This window comes from Macrotis lagotis, chromosome X (genome assembly GCF_037893015.1).
Source record: "Macrotis lagotis isolate mMagLag1 chromosome X, bilby.v1.9.chrom.fasta, whole genome shotgun sequence".
In the NCBI taxonomy this organism is placed as follows: Eukaryota; Metazoa; Chordata; class Mammalia; order Peramelemorphia; family Peramelidae; genus Macrotis; species Macrotis lagotis.
In genome coordinates, this window is record NC_133666.1 from 244,256,389 (window position 1) to 244,261,546 (window position 5,158).

The 5,158-nt window shown below is 35.2% G+C and overlaps 1 non-coding gene across 1 annotated transcript; it reads right to left on the reverse strand.

The window, feature by feature from the left end:
• Positions 1-3,492: 3,492 nt before the first annotated feature.
• Positions 3,493-3,600, reverse strand: LOC141503615 (U6 spliceosomal RNA). The gene has a single exon (XR_012472961.1). It is a non-coding gene; the product is annotated as a U6 spliceosomal RNA (small nuclear RNA).
• Positions 3,601-5,158: the final 1,558 nt, after the last annotated feature.

Sequence of the window (5,158 nt, forward strand, 5' to 3'; positions counted from 1 at the left end):
CATAGAAGTACCAGGCCTAGTGTGAATCTATCATAATCCAAACAATGCTTACCAGATAGAAAGACACAAAACCAGAGAGCCCTTCCCCTACCTCCCAAAGGGTACCATTCCTCCAATCTCCTAATTCAGATCATCAGATGAATCCTTAATCTGGTATCCCTTATCATCATATAGCCATTTGTATTTATTTTTTTATTCACCTTCCTAGGGTTCTCATCATGTTATAGGTCAGAATCCCTTCTAAACCATCACTTATGAGCCTCCACCCATATGTTTATTTTTGCTGCTCAGTTAGAGCTTGGACTTTATTCACACCAAAAGCATTTAATAGAATATGTTTCTTTGTATGGTTTGAACTGTATGGTATTATTTTAATATAATAGTAGGTTATGGTCACTTCCTTTATAGTAAAACTTCTAAGTCATACTTCCTGGAACTTTGCTATGCCCATTCCCACTAACACCTTTACAGAATAGAATCACACCTTCCTCTCTTATCTTAAGTATATAACATATTTTCTATAACTTATATCATCAGAGAATCAACATTCAGTTTCAGTGCTTGTTTGCATTAAAAAAAAACAAGACAGTAAGGAATATTCTCTTGTTTTATAAGAAGACATCTCAGAAAAAGGGGGCTCAGAGTATATATCACTGGATCTAGAGTCAGAATGAATTCAAATCTAGCCTCAACTACGTGACACTGGGCAAGTCACTTGGGGACTAAAATTGCCCCCCCACAATAAAGGAGACTAAGGTATAACTCTGAGCCAATGGCACTTTATTAAAGATCCATAGTCCCCGCTAATGAAGTGATCCTCAGTTATTCCACATGATATTAGATGACAGCCCCTTTTTCTGAGACTTTTTAAATATGGTTTGATACCCAAGGATATGCAAAAGAGGCAAGATGAAATACAGAATCTTAGTGGAAGGCCAAAAATGCCATATTAGCAGGGGAGTCGCAGATTGACTAAAACATGGAAGGTCTCCACTGATTAATTGGTTATAAGATAGTTATAACATGGATAGGCTTCTTCTTAGGCAGGAGGAGATGGCACAGACAATATAATACATCTTGACAGTGGTCATAAGATGGTCACTTGCTTGGTCCAGAGGTACAAAATAAATTGAGTTGAGTTGAGTCACCTCCACTGGCTGGGGTTTGGTCATCAAGACAAGAAAAAATAAGGGTGGAGGACCTCTAGCTAGCGTCTTATGATTGTGTAAGTCAGCTTACCATCTAGATTTCATAGCTCTGGGACCCAATATACAGAGTTTAGAATCATAACAGATTGATGGATACTAGTTAGAATTTGATTAACTTTAAATAAACATTAGAGGAGGCTAGGTGGCGCAGTGGATAAAGCACTGGCCCTGGAGTCAGGAGTACCTGGCTTCAAATCTGGTCTCAGACACTTAATAATTACCTAGCTGTGTGGCCTTGGGCAAGCCACTTAACCCCATTTGCCTTGCAAAAACCTAAAAACAAATAAAAAACAAAAAATAAACATTAAATTAATTTTCTCATTCCCCACTTCCATCCACAGGAAGACTCCTACTCTTTCTTTGGATCATTACAGTCTAATGCATGGAGGACAGTCTTCCATGGATGACACAAGTCCCATAGGAAGCAATCCCTTCACTGAGGCACAAAGATGACAGTAGTAAAGAGGAAAATTGGTTACAACTTATATTGTTTATGTTCTATTTGATTAAACAATAACTTATAACATACACAATAAAAATAGAAGGTGACACTCATTAATCATGAACCATGAGAGACAGGTATTTCCTAGTTAAACAATGTCCAAAAAGATAAGAAAATTGGGGACATTTCTTTAAGTGCAGCAATGCAAGCATTATTTGGCCTAAACACAGATTCTGGAAATCTTTTAAATTTGAAAACAATTAAACAATTTTGACAGTCACCCAACTATGGTAATGAGAGGCAATATTTCCACAGACAACACAGATTTCAACACAAGTTTTATTATATTTTTAATTTAACTAAACAAGTGATTTAAACTGCAGCAATAGTAGTAGTATTAAATTTCAGCTACCTTTGGTTGCTTTCTGATTTCAAAAAAAGTCTTCTTTTTCCAGGAGCACTTTGGGATTCACTTTCATTTTGGGACCCCTAAACAAGACTTGCTTAGTGCCCTCAGACTAATTGTTAAAAAATAGTAAATGACAGAAGGGTAAATGAACTCCACTTGTACCCACTTGTATTCTATTCTGAAGATGTTCTAAGATTTCCTTATTCTGTCTTCTGAGAGTAAAAGTTTCTTCTTGCAATAAACTTATCCCAACTTTAAGGATGGTGTGTTTTTTTTAGGTATGCCTTTATTATACACTAAACTTAAAATAAGTTTCACAGACTGATACTCCAAAATTTCAGATTTAGAGATTGGCTTCTTTAGGCTTAACAAATGTGTTTCCTTTTTAAATTCTAAGTTGTGAAATTATTTAAAATCAAGAGTTTCATTCTAAATTTACCTATTCTTTTCCTTTTAAAAAATTATTTCCCTGAATTCCTGTTTCAATAAATCTCTCCTAAATATATGTCATAACTAATTAGACAGTTCTTAGAATTCAATCTTCGGTTTTAAAAAAATCCCTAGATTTAAATAAATCCCATTTTAAAGGTCCCTTTTAAGGAATAACAACTTTGTTGTTGCTATTTTTAAACTCCTTAGAGTTTGCTAGTACCCTATATGTTCATCAAAATACTTTATAAGGACATCCAGATTATAATTTAGAAATAAAATTTGATTGTTCCTTTTTCACAAATTTGGCTTCTAGGGTTTTTTTGGGTGGGGGGCTATCTTAGTTTCAATTAATTACTGAATCTATCTTTCAATTCATCAATTTCCAACATGGCCAATGTTTAGAACAGGAAAAAAAAAGAGATTTGTCATCTCGCAAAATTTTTTTTAATTTAAAAATTTACTTTTTTTAAATAGCCTGTTTCTTTTGGTTGATCAGGTTAAAAGACAAGGCATAGTAAAACACCTGTTAACTATGGGTTAAGCATAAAGTACAAATAACATAGTGCAGACAACAGAATCATTTCCTATTCTCTAAAAGATTTTTCTGATTTCCTCTTAGTTCCCTTTCAAGCTAAAATAAAGAATCCATGCTTCCTAAACTTAATTCCATCGTTTGCAAAACAGATACACACAAAATATGTAACAAGAAACAACAGTAAATCGGGCCAGAATTTCTCCTAAAGTTTACCCCCTAGGAAATTTTGAAATCAAGATCTTACCTGTCTCTTCTATTAAGTATAGAACTTTTGATCTTCTTGTAGCTGGGATCCTGTTGTCAGTCTAAGATAATTCTTCTTTTTCCTAGTTATGTGAATACTTTTAGAATCAGTAAAGCAGGTAATTTAGTAACAATGCAAATTGCTTTAGTCGAATTTGCCAATTGGGTTCACCCATTTAGTGTACTTTGCCTTTAGAATAAGTCCCTAGTAGATAGAACTGGTGAAAGTTTCAATCTTCTCCATGAATTTGCATGTCATCCTTGTGCAGGGGCCATGTTAATCTTCTCTGTATCATTCCAATTTTAGTATATGTGCTGCTGAAGCAAGCACAAGTTTCATTCTTCTAGATTTTTTTTCAAAATATAATCACAGGGAATGGCTAGGTGGCGCAGTAGATAGAGCACCAGCCTCGGAGTCAGGAGTACCTGAGTTCAAATCCAACCTCAGATACTTAATAATTACCTAGCTGTGTGGTCTTGGGCAAGTCACTTAACCCCATTTGCCTTGAAAAAAAACCCTAAAAAAAAAAAATGAAGGACAAAGTATAATCACAGGAAGAAAAACTGAGAATGAATAAGAATGTAGCAACATCAATAGTTCATTTGTTCTGATTTGGGGATATTATTCAATAAGATTCCATAACTTTCTAAGTAATCAAAAATTTCATGCTTTGGTTAAAATAATCCCCCAAAATTTTCATACCAAACTCTACACAACCTAATGGCTCTATCTCTAGTCATCCCCTCCTTTCCTGTATAAGGAGTTCACCTTTTTCCCAGGCCTCCACTGGGGATCTTATCAGATATATTTATGCCTGACCTCATCTCTCCTGGGGTCCCCAACCAGGAATGGCACTTTTCCAAAGGAACTTACCTTAAAAAAAAATTGAACTAAATTCCTAAGGACCTTCATTATTGGTTATTCCTTCTGAGAAACTCCCCAACTAAAGGCACTGGAGATTACCTCCTTTGAATGTGAAGTAAGGTGGGTTAATTTCCTATCCACCTGAGATCTGACTTTAGGGAGTCTTTCCTACAGCTAGTACTATCATAATCAGGGATTCATTCTGGCAAATTTTTCAAGGCTTTCAATTCTTAATTTCTGGGCTTAACTTCTAGAGTGCTAGGACCAGTCAACTAGAGCCTAAAGGGCATTTATAAGTGAATATTTTCCTTTAAAACTTCCTGAAAATTTAGCTCTGATTGTCAATGACTAACTTAATCCTATGCAAATAAAAGTGAAAATAACTTTTTCCTTTTCTGACCTCTGTAAAACCAAAATGAGCCTTCTTCTCCAGTCAGAAGAGGGTGGCGGTAGCATTGTTCCCAAGATGGTCTCACATCTTGACATCTTACCATTGAGGCAAGGAGTCTCTCTCTTGAGGCCCTCAGTTCTAGGCTGAATTATGCTCTCTCAGAGTTGTGTCAAAGCACTAGAATGGGGTATCATTCTATAACACCCTATCCATTCAGGGACTGGTCATAAAGTCTTTTAGATGAGTTCCTTACTGTCTGCACACCAAAAGTTTCCTCTCAACTATTTTAAGAGATTTCTCTACTGATTACAAAAATGATTTAATTTCTCTTTGTTAAAAGAATTTAAAAGCAAAAAAATTTATTTACCCCTGCTAACAAGAAAGTTTAAATTTAGCTAGGTGACTGAAAATGAGGAACTAGCAATTCCATTGCTGAATCTCTCTGGTCTTTACAAAATGAAAGTAAGAAAAATGGAGAGGGAAAAAAAAATTATGTTTAAATCCCAAATTCAAACAATCCCTGTTAACCCAATCAGGGATCCTTCTTAAAGAAAATGAATTTAGGGTAACTCATGGAAGACTCACCAGTCTTGAAGAAACTTACCTCAGGCTCAGAAAATCTGAGTAAAGATA